This window comes from Leptonychotes weddellii, chromosome 9 (genome assembly GCF_054177405.1).
Source record: "Leptonychotes weddellii isolate Sample4059 chromosome 9, ASM5417740v2, whole genome shotgun sequence".
NCBI lineage: Eukaryota > Metazoa > Chordata > Mammalia > Carnivora > Phocidae > Leptonychotes > Leptonychotes weddellii.
Genome location: NC_138377.1, coordinates 85,054,563 through 85,070,337, shown reverse-complemented (window position 1 = coordinate 85,070,337; position 15,775 = coordinate 85,054,563). Strand labels below are relative to the sequence as shown.

The following is a 15,775-nucleotide window of genomic DNA, read 5'->3' as shown; positions in this document are numbered from 1 at the left end:
GTTGGTGTAAGATTCAGATGTTCTGATCGTGGTCTGTAGATGTCTCCATGATCTGGGCTCTGCTGGCCTCCATGGCCTCAGCTCATCCCTGTGCCTTCATCTCCAGACTCATCTCCTTCCTTTCTGTTCCTTGGAGGTGCCAAGCTCATTCCTTCCTCAGAGCCTTTGCGCTTGCCCTTACCTCTTCCTCAATGTGTTTTTCTCTAGATCCTCACCTGGCTGGCTGCTTGGCAGCATTCAGATTTAATTTCAAATATCATTCCTTCAAGGAAGGAGGGATGGGGTGGCTGGGTGATAGACACTGGGGAGGGTATGTGCTATGGTGAGTGCTGTGAATTGTGCAAGACTGTTGAATCACAGATCTGTACCTCTGAAATAAATAATGCAATATATGTTAAGAAAAAAAAAAGAAGAAGAAGAAGTTAGCAGGAGGGGAAGAATGAAGGGGGGGAAATCGGAGGGGGAGATGAACCATGAGAGACGATGGACTCTGAAAAACAAACTGAGGGTCCTAGAGGGGAGGGGGGTGGGAGGATGGGTTAGCCTGGTGATGGGTATTAAAGAGGGCACGTTCTGCGTGGAGCACTGGGTGTTATGCACAAACAATGAATCATGGAACACTACATCTAAAACTAATGATGTAATGTATGGTGATTAACATAACAATAAAAAATTAAAAAAAAAAGAAGTGGGTGATGACTTTCACCCTGATGACTCTGTTGAAAGTAGCCTCTGGTCACTCACTATCCTATTATTATTGTGTTGTTGTCTTCACAGTACTTACTACCATTTGAAATTATTTTATCCTTATGTTCACTTATTTATTGTCTCTCTCTTCCTGCTAAAATGTTCTCTCCATGAGGGCAGGAGCTTTATCTGTTTTGTGAAGTGCTATGTGTTTAACCCATAGAATCATACCTGGCACATGACAGATGGTAAGATAATAATGAATGAATGACAGGGTGCCTGGGTGGCTCGGTTGGTTAAGTGCCTGCCTTTGGCTCAGGTCATGGTCTGGGGTGCTGGGATCGAGCCCTGCATCGGGCTCCCTGCTCAGCGCGGGGTCTGCTTCTCCCTCTGCCCCTCACCCCACTCATGCTCTCTCTCTCTCAAATAAATAAATAAATAAAATCTTAAAAAAATAATGAATGAATGACAAAGTAAATGAGCAGTTGGTGATAGAGAAGATTGCTTTACAGATTTAGTGCTATGTAATTCCTGTTTTCTCTTACATGTTGGACTTTATTTTTTAAACTCAAACCAGAATGCTAGTTTATTGATACGTGAGAAGTGGAACTGTTAAGCAGACTAGATTTTTTTCTTTGAGGACTAATGCACTTGCTTCCTGTAGTAAAACTCCATGGGGAGCACATATAAAAGAAGACAGGTACTTGGTAAGCACAGACTCAGGGCACAGGGACTTAGAAATCAAAAAGATCCGAGAGCTACCGTGTGCTGGAAAAGGCCTGAAAGATCACCCTGGTAGTGGTTCCTCATAACTGGCTGTCTGAAAATCACACGGAGAGATTTATTAAAACATACCCACACAAAGCCACACATTTTCCAGTCTCTCCTGTGGAGATTCTAATTTGTTCGTTTGCAGCCAGGCCTGGGGAATCCATGTTTTCTTTGAAATGCTGCCAAAATGATGGATGGTGCACAACCAGCTTTGGGAACCAGTGACAGCCCACCCCTGTTTCCAGATAAGTAAACTGAGGCTCAGAGAGCTCAAGTGCCTCACTCAGGGTGACACATAGGGTGAGCAGGGAGATAGCACTCAAATCTCCCAGCTTCCTCTCTGCACTGTTCACAGAACATGACCACAAAGCTTCTCAAGGGCAGAGGCAGCACCACCTCGGAAATTGCTGGTTTATTACTTTTTTCTTTATTTACACAAAACTAACCAGTCTGCTGTCAAGCAGGAAATGCATACAGCCTAGTTTTCCTTTTTTATTACAAAGTGTCAGATCAATTAGATTTTAGATTCTGGGGCTGCAGAGTGACGATCAGTGTGGTTCTGGGGCCAACACCATCAGCACCATCTGGAACTTGTTAGAAATGCAGATTCTCAGCCCAGCAGTACTGAATCTGAAACTCTGGAGGTATGGCCCACAGTCTGTATTTTAAAGCCATCCAGAAGATTCTGATGCACACTCAAATTTGAGAACCACTGTCCATGGCTGCATTTTGCAATTCAACCATTGGTTAAAGCCGCTGGCCTCGGCCTTTTAGTTCGTGACTCATTAACATCAAGGCCTCAAGTTAAGCTAGCCGTCTGCTTTCTTTGGTGACATTTAATCAAAACAGGGCCTAATGTTATCAATCTTCATTAGAATGCCATACACGAGGAAGGAGGGGGAGGGATTACTACTTATTGAGCATGTGCTGTGTGTGAGGAACCATGTTTGAGGCTATTACTTATTTAATTCTCACCACCATCCTGCTAGGTGGGTATAGTATCCTTATTTTACAGATTTGGAATAGGAGGCTGGTAGAGGTTAAACATGGTCTTCTCTATGGGTCCTTTGACCAACTATAGTTGTATGTTTTGCTATCTGTTGTCTCCCTAGAACAGCTGCTCTCAAACCTTCTTATGGGTAACCGGGAATCCCCTGGGAAGCTTGTTATACATGCAAATCTCTCTCAGAGATCCTAATTCAGAAGACTGGTTGGAACCCAGGACTTTGGATTTTCATCAGGTACTCCAGGTGCTTCTGCTGCCAGTGGGCACCCGACCATACTTGGAGAAATCCTATCCAACTCCATGCACAGTGGTTAGACCAGGTGTTCCTCAAGGTTTTGATGAGGTTCTGTGGTTCTCCAGTGTTTTGTGTGTTCACAGGCCTTGGGCACTGGGTGGGGACGTTGGCAGAACAAATATGAGCATGGGAGGAGGGAGCTTGGGAGCGTGTATAAAAGTAGTCTCATATTTCTGCTCTCTGCTGCCTCTTAGAGGGCCATGTTTTGGCTTTGAGTAACTTGATTCTTTCTGTTATCTATCGCAAATTTTGCAACTTTTCTTATAGCAACTTCACCCTTGTGTTAGTGGGATGCACGGTTGTGAGCAATTTCCCCCAGGCTGTAATTAATATCTATCGAATTCTGAGTTGCTTCGGCTTTTGAGGTCAGAAATGGGATTTCATCTGTTTGATGATAACATAGATACTTATTTTTTAGGGAAAGATTTGACATATTTTAATGAATGTGTTGTCAATCCATCAGGAGACTGAATGATTTGGTTCCATTATGAAGGAAAAAAGTAAGATGCAAATTGAAAAAGAATGTCCAGGATGCTGCCTGATGTCCTTCTTTGTGAGGTGGCATACTGATTGGTCCATAGGTTTGCAAGCAGCTACTGACAAATACCGCAGGTCTCCCATAGCATAAAAAAGATGCATGTGTCAAAAGATGGCGAGAACCTCCCAGGCCTTCGCCCAGTGGAGAAGTCAGCAATGTGGGAATATTAAATATCTTTAATATGTCTTAGTCCCTGAAATAAAATTGTGTAAGGCAAGGGCAGAAGGAAATTCACAAAAGCACACATTTCGGTCTCCTGAGATCCACTGTGCATAAGGCAAATTATTTTTGCCAGGAAGAAAATAACCAAGTTACAGGGTAAGTATCTAAGAATAATTTCTTTGGCCACTGCTATTAGAGTTGACCATAACAGTGTGTAATTAGTACAGTAGCTGGGGCTACCACTTGAGTGCTTACTATGTGTCAGGAAGTATACAAACATTCTCTCATTTAATCCTCAACAGACTTTCAAAGTAGATATTATCCTTTACTTTACAGATGATGAAACAAACTTAGGAGGATTAGGTAATTTTCGCAGGGCTGGGACTGAGGTTTCCAGGGATGAGAGACTGTCAGTTCTAGGGGTGCCTGGGTGGCTCAGTCATTAAGTGTCTGCCTTCTGCTCAGCTCATGGTCCCGGGTACCCTGGATCGAGCCCAACATCGGGTTCCCCGCTCAGCGGGGAGTCTGCTTCTTCCTCTGCCCCTTCCCCCCTCACTTGTGCTCTGTCTCTATCTCTTTCTCTCAAATAAACAAATAAAATCATTAAAAAAAAAAAGGACTGTCAGTGCTAGAACTAAGACAGTCCTGAGTAAACTGGGATGGTTGGTTACCCTGAGCGTCACCCAGCCCGCTGACCCACAGTTGATAGTTAAGAAGTAAGCCCAAAGGGTTCTGAGTAGTCAGACAGATGGTTTATATATGGAAACTTGCTGATCTGCCTCACGGAGACTTTCAGAACATTCCTCGGCACCCCCTTTCCTCCATTTTACATGCAGTTCTAATAAGCCTGATTATTTGGTTTCCAGGTGCCTTGTCAATGAGAAACTGAACATTGGAAGGGGAAGTGGTTATTGTAGAAAGGCACACCGATTACCATGGTGAGGGACGTCTGGCTGAAGGTGGGAGCAAGGAGAATGAAATATGAACGAATAAAAGATGGAGTCATTACAGTAGTCAGGAGGTGTTTATTATAGTGGCAAACATCCCTTAATAAAAATAGCTGTTATTGAACACTATGTGCTGAACACTACTTTAAGCACTTCTAGGAATCACATAATTCAGTTCTTACAAAATAATCCTATTATCCCTGTTCCACAGATGAGGAAACTGGGGCACAGAGAGGTTAAGTAACTTGCTGAAGATCACACAGCCAGTGAGTGGTAAAGCTGAGATTCAAAGTCTCCAGAGCCCAGATCCTCAACATCCTGCTTCACTGTAGGTCCTAGATGCTGAGGAGGTAGCACAACAAGTTAGTGATGTTTATTGTGATGTCCTGAATCATCCAAGAAAAAAAAAATTAAAGCATGGACATTACATTTTACAGTAGCCACCCCCTTATCCACAGGGAATGTGTTCCAAAGTCCCCAGTGGATGCCTGAAACCGTGGATAGTACTAAATCCTATATATACTATGTTTTTTCCTATACATACATACCTATGATAAAGTTTAATTTATAAATTAGGTACAGTAAGAGATTAACAACAATAACTACTAATAGAACAATTATAACAATATACTGAATGAAAGTTATGTGAATATGGTGTCTCTCTCAAAATATCTTATTGTGCTATTCTCATCCTTCTTGTGATGATGTGAGATGATAAAATAACTATGTGATGAGTTGAAGTGATGTGATGATGTAAGCTTTGTGATGTAGCCTTAGGCAACTATTAGCCTTCTGATGAATCGTCAGGGATCATGAGCTTCTGGACCACTACTGACCCCCGGTACATGAAGCATCAGGAAGGAAAACCGTGGATGGGGTGGGGGGTGTACTAGTGTATTTTGTAGGAATTAATTTAAAAAAAATTTTTTTTTTAAAGATTTTATTTATTTATTTGAGAGAGAGAGAATGAGAGAGAGCACATGAGAGTGGGGAGGGTCAGAGGGAGAAGCAGACTCCCTGCCGAGCAGGGAGCCCGATGAGGGACTCGATCCCGGGACTCCAGGATCATGACCTGAGCCGAAGGCAGTCGTTTAACCAACTGAGCCACCCAGGCGCCCAATTTTTAAAATTTTTTATCAAAGTTCTACATGGACATAGTGCTACAGGCCTGTTACAGAAAGCCATCAGTCCCCTCCCCCAGCTCATTTCCTGCTCCGCAGAGACAACTGCTTTCAATTCTTGTAATTAGGTGACTCTTGCTAGTAGTTTCATTCCTTGTCTCTAAATGACATACTCGATATTTCTATGGTCAATTTTTAGTTTTAAGCATTATTTAAATGCCTATGCCTAGACACTTTACCATGGGAGAATTTTAATTCATTTCCCCACCCACCATACCACACGTGTATGCCATTTCCGTCCCCTACTCTCAAGTTTTGTCATAGGTTTAGTTAGATCAGTACGTCCTGGGCTTGTTGTTTTCTTCTTTAGGTCTTCCCTCCGGGGCTGGGTGGATTCTCCAGAGAGCATTTGAACCACCTGCCTGTAGAGAATGCCTGCGTTCTGGAAGTTCCAGCCTGTGCGTGAGGGTGGAGGTATCTCAGTATTCAGAGGATTGGGATCTAAGCAGACTTCCACTATTTTTAGCCTTGACTTTACCCTCCTCTCCCCTCCAGGAGTGTTTGGGTGCTCTGAATGCCTGAGCCTTTCTGCAGATTCTGTGATGAGTTGATTTTTGGCTGTCCCTAGTGGCAGGTAGAGTCATCTTTCCCAGGTCTGCTCATCAGTTACCTCTTGTCCATTTACTTTATAGCTTCCACATTTTGTTGCTGTTGTTTCCGCTCACTTTCTCTTTGTCCTTGTGAGTTCATACCTAAAACAACAACAACAACAAAAACCTCTTTTTACTGTTACATTAGTGAGATTTGGGGAGGTAGCAGAACTAAGGTGTGTGTTTGGTGCACCATCTTTATCCTAAAGTTGGAAAGACATTTTAGAAAGCTTTCAATGTGGAGGGGTCAAAAAAAGTTTTTGTCGCTCTAATGGGAAGACCACTAGTTCTATGAAAAATGGAAGTTTTACTTCTACCTGCTACTCAAAGTGTAGTTCTAGGACTAGGACCATCCATCCGTAGTACCTGGGCATCACGTGGGCCCCATCCAAACTTATTGAATCAGAATTAGCATTTTATCAAAATCCCTAGGAGAGTCCTAAGCATGCTGAAGATTGAGACGTGCTAATATGAAGTACTTTACTCAACTCCTACTGTAATTAGGATAAGCGAATTTTAATGAACTTTAATCTGGGATTTAAAAATCTTGGTATATTCCCTTACTAAATTATTCTCCAAATTCTAGAGGTTGCTGTGAGATAATATAGAGGCGTATGTAAGTTTCATGAAAATGCATCCCCTCTCCCTTTATAAACCATGTCTGTCCATTTGAGTCAACATCAGATGTGAACCAAAAATTCCATGTCATTTGCCATGAGAGATTTCAGACTGGTTATGTTCAGGCTTTTTTTAGCTGCCCACAGTTCTTGAGGTTGGTGATAGGATTTTATAGATTGGATAGGCTGAGTTTTCAGTCACACATCAAGCTGCCAAAGTTAGAGGATGGCTTCCCTTAGAGGCAAAGGAAAGATTAATTAGTTTAAGCCCAGCCTCTGTCCCAGTGACTGGTATATGCTCAGCAAGTGATTGTGGGATGAGCGAGCCAAAGATACAATTCCTGTCTTCAAAATATTCACCAACTAACATAAATTGGATGTCACCATACAGGGTTGACCAGCTCTAGGAAAGAGTAAGCACAGAAAAGGGGCATTTAACTTAGCATTACTGGCAGAAGGAGCCGAAGGGCTACGTGATTTGATGAACCTCACTTGGTGCGTTTAGGGCAGGGGCTCTCAGTTTAGTGTGTATTAGAATCACTTGGTGGGCTTGTTAAAACAGAGACCCTGTGGCCATCCTGACAATTCCTGATTCAGTACACCTGGGGTGGGCCCAAGAATGTGCATTTCTAACCCATGTCCTGGGTGATGCTGATGATACTGATTTCACATTTTGAAAACCACTGGTTCTAGAGAATTATAAATAGTTCTTGTGGCTGGAGTCAGTGGGCAGGGAATAGTAGGTGATACTTAAGGCAGAAGTCTAAGGAGTAGGGAGCTCATTATGGAGTTTGTGGGGAGTCAGGTTTTACAGAGGAGAATGATGAACACCCATCTGCAGTTTGGAAAGATCATTTTGGTGTGGTGAGGAGGATGGATCGGTAGCAGGGCCAGGCTGGAGGCCGGAAAACTAATTAAGTGGATGATCATAGCCGTCCAGATGACAAATTAAAAAAACTTGGAGGAGGAAAGATCCCTAGAACTTGGTGGCCTGTTGGAAGTGGGAGGGAAAGAGGGGAAGGAGTCATATCGGACCATCAGATTTCTGGCTGGGTGGGTGTCGGGATTGTGTTATTCAAGACATAGGAAGAGAGGGGGTCTGAAGCAGGGTCTGGAAAGAAGAACAAAGGAGGTAAGTCAAGGGCAGGACATGTTGAATTTGAAATGGCAGCAGGAAATCTGGGTGGTCCTCCCAGTAGATAGTTTTCTTTCTGGGTCTGGAGGCCAGGAGAGGCCTGGTAAGTCACCTAGCCCCAGCCCTTCTGCCACTTTCATTTGATCTCCTGTGTTGTTTGTTTGGATCAGGCATTGCATTTGTGAAGAAACACTATTGGTATAACCCTTAAGGGCCTGGAGAATGCAATACTTTTAAAGATTCTTTCTCAAGAAAAAAATATTCTATTCTTTTGACTGGGGGAAAAGAAAGAGTTGGAATACCAGTCTTCTAACACCAGAAGAGGTTAATACAGCCGCCTTCTGTCTGAGAGGCCAGGGGAATTGGGTTGTAGTAAGGTTGAAAGGAGCAAAATCACTTGACTGGTCTTCAGGCCATATGACGAACAGCTGAGACTAATTAGTGGGATTGTGGGTTTTTACAGAGATGCCTGATTTTGAAAGTTGATGGAGTGGACTGCTTTTCAAAAGATTCTTTTGAAAAACGTTTATAAGCAGGCAATTCTGACTTTAACATTTCTCTTTGTATTACATAGACAAAAAGTAACCTTTTTGAAGAGGACATGTGATTGGACGTTGTCTCATTGTTGAAGTGTTGGCAGCAACGTTTCTAAAGTTTTAGAAAAACAACCAACGACTTACACTCTCTCCTTCAAGGTATGGTTTTGTGTTAATATATATGTATGTTTTTTTCGTAGAGGTTTCGAATTCCGCCATGCTAATTTTCATGTACTTAGAATATATGCAATTTAACATAAAATACCACTGCACATGTTAACTTTGTTTTTTTTTCTTTATTTAAACCAAAGACTAAGACACCTGCTAAATTTCTGGGGTGTAGTTTGAAAATTGCTTTTTCAATTACCGTCGAGTGGGTATGAATACTGACTGCATTTTTCCTTAACTTTAACAAAGTAACAGATGTTTTTTTATTTAAATTCAATTAGCCAACTTATAGTACATCATTAGTTTCAGATAGTATGTTGAATAAGAGAGCTGATTAAGGAATTAAATTGCTCTAAGAGTTTTGTTCATCCTCTGAGGATTTCACAAAAATTCAAGCTTATTGGGATTTTGTTTTTAATATTGTTAATAGCTTTAATGGAGAAAAGCTGTATCTAAGTATGTGTTTTACTATAAGGTGTGTTCTATGAATTAAATTTGCCCCCAGAGAATTGTTAATTTTATTAGGTTTGGCCGTAGTATTGTGATTATGTAAGGAAAGGTCCGTATATTTTATAGATGCTTAGTGATAGCACGCAGGAGTGGAAGATCTGGGGGTTGGGTGTCCTGGGGTCTGATGTTCTTTATACATTTCTCTCTCCTTCCAGATCTGTGCTGGTTGGCCAGGTCTGCCGTGATAAAGCGTTACTAACTGGGTGACCTCGGTTGGCCAGGTCTGCCGTGATAAAGCGTTACTAACTGGGTGACCTCAACAGCAGACAGGTGTTGCAGGGTCGGTTCCTTCTGAGGACTGTGAGGAAGAATCTGTTCCAAGCCCCAATCCTTGGCTTGCAGACAGCCGAGTCTGCCGGTGTCTCATCTAGTCTTCCCTCTATGCGTGTCCTTCCATGTAGAAGGAGTTTGGATGCAGATACGCAGGTCATGCAGCAGATTAGTGTCGGAGTCGAGGCAGTGTCCTGATTTCCACTCCGGGGTGCTGACCAATTCCTCGTTTTGTTTTCTTTGGTGCGAGTTCAGGTTTTTCTCCTAGGAGTGAATCCAGAGCCCCGATGATCAGAAATCACAATGGAAGAAAGCCTTAATTAAAAGTTGACTTTCTCTGTCTAGATTCTTGGATTATTAAAAAAAAAAAAAAGTTTTGGAAAAAAAAAAGGTGTTGTGGGGAGGAATGTTCATTCATGAGGGCATCGTATCCATAGAATGTCCAGGTTGGGTTTAATACATTCCAAGGGAGTTTAGCCCCATCTTGGTTGCCTTCTCGGTCTCTTACGACTTTCTCCTTGTCCTTTGCAGACACAGTGTTCAGTGACCCAGCAGCCATTAGAATACAAAAACATGATTTTTTTTTTTTCTTTTTACTTGCCACTGCTGCCCACAAGACAGGAACTGTGGCAGCCAATGCTGAGGAAGCCTTGCGGCCAGCAGGATGGCTCCATAGCAACCCAGACCTGCGCCTGTGAGCAGGTCCCGGAACCCAGGCTGCCTCCGCCCGCTCTTCCAGTTTCCGCCCTCCCGAGACCCTCAGCACCCGGGTGCTCAAAGAGGAAATGCTCACCACTTCCCTCTGCTTCTGTTATCTCCTTTTAGGATTAAAGCCATCCTTCCTTTCTTCTGCCCTCTGCACTTGGTCGATTTATAGCTAGAGCTCAAGGCAGAGCATACCTCATAGCAGATGAGTCACGTAAAGCCCATTAAAAACAAAAGCTGATTTTCACAGAAGCCGTAACTCATTTGTACCGTCTTTGCAAGAGGACGTCTTCCTGCTTGCTTCTGTGCTCCTGGTGTTGCTGCAGTAGGGCTAGGTGCCTGCCCTCTCGGCACCGGCGGTTCTGTGGGGCTTGGAGGGTCGGGAGGTGAAGAGTGAGATCAGAGTGCTGCTCAAGAGAGAAGTTTGCATCACTGATGATTCTCTGGAGGCTGGAGCCACTCTGCTCAAACACAGATACAGCTCATCCTTCCAAGAACTGAGAGCATCAGTTTGTTTGTTTGTTTTCTCCATTTCACACCCTGTTGGGTTTCTCTTCTCCCTGCTGTTTGTTGTCTGAGCAGGGAACCTTTAGCTATGAATGCTAGATTCATCACTCGGCAAATATTGAATGGATCCCCTGTTTTCACAAGAAGGAGAAAGTCCAGATGGCTTTACCCTGGCACCTCTGTGCTTTGGTGACTATGGACTGTTGTTTAAAAAGTCTCCTCCTGGTGTCCTTCTTGGGTCTCTCTTCATTCTCAGTGGTCATCCTATCTCTCCCATGGCCTCAGGAAATCAATTATGTTCATAACTCTAAAATCCATATTGTTAACACTGATTTTTTTTTTTGAACCTTAGCCCTGTTTTCCAAATGCCAGTTAAACACCAACTCCCTGGATGTCCAACATGTCTAAGGGACACTTAATTGATCGTGTCTAGTACACTGTAGCATTGTAGTAGTGTGGGTTCAGATGTTGGCTCTACAGTTGACTGAGTGACCTTGGAAAAGTTATTTAGCCTGTGTATCAATCTTCTCATCTGAAAATTAGAGTCCTTATAGGATTGTTATGAGGATTAAATGAGTTGTTACTTTATTTATTTTTAAAGATTTATTTATTTATTTAGAGAGAGCACATATGCAGGAGGGAGGGAGAGGGAGAGAGAATCCCAAGCAGACTCCATGCTGAGCATGGAACCTGATGTGGGTCTCCATCTCACGACCCTGAAATCATGACCTGAGTCGTTTAACCGACTGTGCCACCCAGGTGCCTCTAAATGAGTTGGTATTTTAAAGGACTTGGAGAAGCACTCAGTAAGTGTTGGTTATAATAATTGTCATCTCAAGTCACCTTCTCCTGTCTTCATTAATGGTAATAGCATTCATTCCTTTACCAAACCAAAAGTTTTGGTTATCTTTAACTTCTATACTAGTCAGTTAAGAAGTTGTACTGATTTTTCTACCTCCTAAATATATCTTGAATTATTCCTTTCCTCCTTTCCCACTGTCACCGACCCAAGTCAAATCACCACCTCTCCCATCCCCTTCTGACCCTCTGTTGTGTATTCCCGGTCTCCATGGAGCTGCCAGAAAGATCTGTCTAAGGCACACACCTTGTGTTCCCCTCTTTCATGAAAGTCTGCAGTGGCTTTCCATTGCCCAGAGGATAACATGGACTTTTTTTTTTTTTTTTTACAGATTTTATTTATTTATTTGACAGAGACACAGTGAGAGGGGGGGAGAGAGAGAGAGAGAGAGCGTGTGCACAAGCAGGGGGAGTGGGAGAGGGAGAAGCAGGCTTCCCGCTAAGCGGGGACCCTGATGCGGGGCTCGATCCCAGGACCCTGGGATCATGACCCGAGCCGAAGGCAGATGCTTAACAACTGAGCCACCCAGGCGCCCCCATGGACTTTTTATTTATGTTACAGAGGAGTCCTTTCAGGCCTCGGTTGCAGAGTCTCTCCCACCTTTATAGCCTCTGCCTGGACACATCCTCACCTATGCCCATGCACTGCTTTAGCCATCCTCTGCTGAGGCCCCCTAAGTTCACCATACCCTTCTCCCTCCTATACCTCTCCACTCCACGCCCACCCTCCCAGACCAGACACGTGGTCCCTTCTCAAGGCTGGAAGCCTTGTCTGGGTTTTGTACTTTGAATGCCAGGCAGCCCTTACCTAATTCCATCAACAGTTATTTATACCTTTCAGGTTAGCATCAAAGATCATTTTGTTGATAGTTTCTGTTATCTTTAAAGGATGATGCTTATTTGATCTGAAGTCCTTTGTCACATCATTTTGTGAGCCGGGTGACTTTTTTTTTTTGAGGATTTTATTTATTTGAGAGAGAGAGAGAATGAGAGAGAGAGCACACGAGATGGGGGAGGGTCAGAGGGAGAAGCAGACTCCCCACTGAGCAGGGACCCTGATGCGGGACTCGATCCAGGGACTCCAGGATCATGACCTGAGCCGAAGGCAGTCGCTTAACCAACTGAGCCACCCAGGCACCCTAGCCTGGTGATTTTTGTCCATTCCCATGTATCACTTATCCCTTGATATGCCGATTTTAGTCCTTGACTCAGATGCTCTTCTGTGAAGTTTTCCTGATTCCCCCGCCAGGCATATTGGGTGCCTCCTCTTCCTTCTAACCCTCTCAGCCCCAGCCCTCCCACCTGCCCAGCATTGTGTGCATATTTGTTGCAGTTCTTGTTTTACTCTTCATTTCCACAGAGAGTGCTTCTATTAGACTGTTGCTCTTCCAGAGCTATGTTCTCAGCGTTTCACATAGTAATGAGTGCAAGGCATGTTCTCGAAGCTTCTTTGTTAAATGCATGATGTTTTAACTGATGTGCTTATAGGCTGGTGCCTGAATTTAATCATCATAACTATGCTCTCCCTCCTCAGTGACTTCAAGCTTTGCTGGTGTGTCTTTTGATCGTTGGCATAGGCCAGTCTACTTATCAAACTTTATTTGAGATTATTAACACCTTTGGGGTTGGTATTTGTATGTCATTTTGCATTTAATTTTAGTTAGGGACATTTGGTGTAGGTTTCTTGAGACGTACTTCCATATCCCTCCCAGGTGATACTGCCCTCCCTGACATCCCCCTAGGCTGTAGAATTTTTGTCACTTTGCATTTGTCAGTCAAGCCAAGTTTATTTTCCTCTAAAACAACTTAAAGGTTCTGTTTAGACTAGCTCAAAAATCTATTTTTTAAGTCTTTAATAGTTATTATTTAAAAACTAAAAGTGATTAAAGGTTTTTAGAAATCACAAACTGAAAATGTGCTTTTTTTTTTTAATGCTCTTATAAAACTTATAGCCACTGCTTGATGGAGGTGCGAAAGCGATATGCATCCAGTTGAAACTGCACTTTGAATATTGAATTTTGATCTTTTTCCAGTCTAGGAATATGGTAGGATACTCTCTTGTGATGCTGGGTAGCCAGAGTGAACCTCAGCTCCCTGTCGGACACAAGATCACGAGGGTAAACAACCCTTACACTTAAAACCATTCTGTACCCAGACAATCACTCTTTTTCACTTTCAGAAGAGTATTGAATCAATTACCTGAGAAAGTCAATACTTTATTATAAAATAGGCTTTGTGTTAGATGATTTTGTCCAGCTCTAGGATAATGTAAGTATTCTGAACACTTTTAAGATGACCTAGGCTAAGCTTTGAGGTTCAGTAGATTAGGTGTATTAAGTGCATTTTTGACTTAAGATATTTTAATTTATGATGCGTTTATCAGGACATAACCCCGTTGTAAGTTGAGCAAGACCTGTAGAGTGAAGTCATAGTAATTAAAGCCTTGTGACATTGTCCCAGGGATAGTAAAAATGACCAGGAACAAAAGAGAGAGCCCTGAAACAGATTTGCCCGTATGTAGTGAATCACTAGAGAAAGGATAATTTTTTTCAATGAATGGTACTAGGACAATTAGATATCCTTCAGGGAAAAATAATGAAATTGGATCCCTACATACACCTTAAAAAATTTCCAATGGATTAAAGACTTAAATGTGAAAGGCAACACGTTTAGGAAAATAATATAGAAGAGTATCTTTATCACTTTAGGTAAAGAAGGATTTCTTTTGCTACTTGAAGATTAAGAGCCATTAAAAAAGTGAAAAGATGCAAATATCTGCTTCCTGTTTGTAGTTCAGTATCTGTAACTGACAAAGGACTAGTATCTGGAATTTATGAAGAACTGCTCCATGTCCATAAGAAAAAGATAACACAATAGAAAAGTAGGGAAAGGGCATGAATGTGTTTCCATAAGAAGAAATTGAATGGCCAACAAATTAAATATGCTCAACTACATTAGCAATCAGAGAAATGCTAATTTAGATCACAATGTATTACCATTTTGAGAAGTCTGACAACAAACACCAGATCTTGGTAAAAGTGTGAAGCTGGTGGTGTAAAACAACTATATTGGTCAACTATTTGGCATTATCTTGTATTATTGAGCAGGTACATACATACCTATGCTCCAGGAATTTCACTCTTTGGTACTTATCCTAGCACAGAGCTTCCTCTTTCGTATGCCCTGAATTGGTTTAGATGGGCTGAGATACTGAACCCCTCTTCCCCCAGGGTGGGTGGGTAGGCTCTGGCATTGTTGGAGCCTCCAAATCTGTTGCCTTTGATCATGAGCATTTGCTCCAGCTTATCATACAAATAGCAGGAAAAAGGTTAGGAAGCAATTTTCTAGAGAAACTTGCTAGCATACATCAAGAGACATGCACATGCATATTTATAGCATTTTTGTTTTAAATGAGAATAAAAACATGGGGGCACCTGCTTTAGTTCTGCTAATTCTCCTCTGAAAACCCACAGGCATTAAGTAATTAGAGAAGGGTTTTGGCAAGTCATTTCTTAATATTAGTGCTAAAAGTGGTAATTCTTTCAAGCCAAGAAAGAGAGGCAGAGAAAGAGGCTGAATGAAAATGGTATTTCTCCTGGTCATTACGTGTTTCCATCAACAACGCACTTGGATGGGAGGCATATGATGATGGGCAAGGGTCTGAGTTTTGAAGCTGAGTGGATGCCTTAATGTCAGCTCCCCAAAGGAGAGAATGCTGTGGAGGCAAAGTAACATCCAGCTGTCTTCCTGACATTTCCCTTTTACTCATTGCCAGATAAAGTACCTTACAAAAGAGGAATGCAAACAAAATTTTGTCAGAACAGCAGGGACTGCCCACTATGTCCCATGTAATTTAGAGTTTGGCTGAGAATCCCTGCTGTGATTCTCAGTCTTGTGTGTTCCCTCTTCTGTGGTGGATACAGTCATGGCCTTCTTTTTTGACCTTTCACCATTGGCCCTCCTGCCTCTATCCCAAGGACAGAGATAAATGTGGGGCCCTAGGGAATGGAGGTGGTTTTCAGGCATTTCTCTGTGTTGTGTCTTTGCTGACCCCTTAACGCTCCACCTGTTCTAATCCAATCTCGTCATCTTTCCCCTCCAAAAACCTGATGCCTACCATGAAAACCTTATGTCCACTCCAACTTTTTCCCTTCCCCCACTTCAATGGCCTGTTTCTGTCTGCAACACCACTTTGCTGTCTGGTCACTCAGTTTCATTTTTTAAAAGATTTTATTTATTTATGAGAGAGTGAGTGAATGAGCGAGCGTGGGGAGAAGCAGAAGGAAAGGGAA

General features: G+C 42.6%; 1 protein-coding gene across 3 annotated transcripts in view; it reads left to right on the top strand.

Annotated features, from left to right (window-relative positions):
* RAB27A (RAB27A, member RAS oncogene family) overlaps positions 1–15,775 on the top strand; it is a 75,332-nt gene that overhangs the window by 8,658 nt on the left and 50,899 nt on the right. The window contains exons 1-2 of one of the 3 annotated variants that reach the window (XM_081831106.1): positions 5,923–5,985; positions 8,504–8,624. The gene's annotated coding sequence lies outside the window, so the exon portion shown is untranslated. Of the gene's footprint in view, positions 1–5,922; positions 6,002–8,503; positions 8,625–15,775 lie in introns of those variants that run through there. The other 2 variants (XM_081831105.1, XM_081831104.1) reach the window with 2 other exon arrangements.